This window comes from Pseudoliparis swirei, chromosome 16 (genome assembly GCF_029220125.1).
Source record: "Pseudoliparis swirei isolate HS2019 ecotype Mariana Trench chromosome 16, NWPU_hadal_v1, whole genome shotgun sequence".
Lineage (NCBI taxonomy): Eukaryota > Metazoa > Chordata > Actinopteri > Perciformes > Liparidae > Pseudoliparis > Pseudoliparis swirei.
Genome location: NC_079403.1, coordinates 8,786,871 through 8,788,272, shown reverse-complemented (window position 1 = coordinate 8,788,272; position 1,402 = coordinate 8,786,871).

Below are 1,402 nucleotides of genomic sequence, written 5' to 3'. Positions count from 1 at the left end.
TACACACATGCTACGATGTAAGGAGCTGCACTTTCACATTGTCACTGTGGCTTCATGAGGCAACCAGTGCTACACGATGTTAACAGGCTTCTCACCCTTTTTTTTAAACTCTAAAACCCACCTTCCCAAAAATGTGAAAAAAAACATAGCTTGAAAGAAAAATGGAAAACAAAATAAACTGTGCTGTAAATATGCCTCAAATAATTACCCTCACTCATCACTGCTTGCCATTATAATTGAATGCATCCAGGATAACATTTTAACATGTCTCACAGCAATTTGTGAAATATTCACAAAATGTGAACCTTTTCAAATGTTTTAGTGTCCTTCAACACAACTTGTATTTAGGTTCCGCAAAAAAAAACGAAAGTTAGGTTTAGGCAACAAAACCCTTTCATCAAAGGTTTAGGGAGAACTTTATGGTTGGGCTTAGCTTAGAGTTAGCTTAAGTTTACAGACTTGAAAGTGATATTTATCTTCTTAATTCCCAACAAGAAAGCCAAATTAGTCTTTTCCGAAAGCTCTGCTATCCCTTTTCTGTCAATACATAATGCTGTCGTTCGTCATTGAGCAAGTTAAAAGCGCAGATGAACACATTGAAACGCTGACCCTCCGGTTATGGGGACGTTCTTAAGAGCGATGTGCAACCTTGACTAAGCATGCTTTATACATTCCAGCCGGCTTTTATAACATCAGAGCCTTGAATTTGTCAAGTCCTCCGTCACTGGGAAATAGTTGTTTATATTAGCATGATAGGAATGTGTGTGTCACTCTGTTGTCATCCTGCGCTGCAGCTGCCATGTCCTCATGGTATTATGGTCGAGACTGCAGGAGCAATGTCTGCCTGAACTGCTGAGAGAACCAAACAGCGACTGCATTATCTTCGCTTCACTGCTCTGCTTTCTCGACGCTTTTCTTGCCCTTTGACCTCTCCCGCTCTCCCTCTTTTCTTCGTCTCTGACGGTCTCTTTGTCCGGACCCTTAATTCACTGGAGCCCAATTGAAGTGACAGGAGTCAGAAGGGCTCCTCTCGTATTCGCTAAAGAGTGTCACCTTGGAAGACAGTCAGCTGGTGTCACATTCATCATGACATCTTTCTCATTTTCAATACCAGTTTTAAAACAGCAGACATGAGAGTCGTTGTCGTTTTAACTCCAGTGAAGCTCTGGAACTGAGTGGGTTTAAATGTGAGTTGAAATAGACTCACATTATCAAGTATTCATATAATAAGGTAATGATGTGGTTGGGTTACAAAATGCAGTCACACTGTTCTAGCTATGAACCAGTGTCAATTACTTTCAATTGAGCTGAATAAATTTAAGAAATGTGCCTGAAAACCAGTGTGTAAGAGAGGGGACTGCTTTACTGGCTTTAATGGCTTTGCTGACAGGGGCTTCAATAG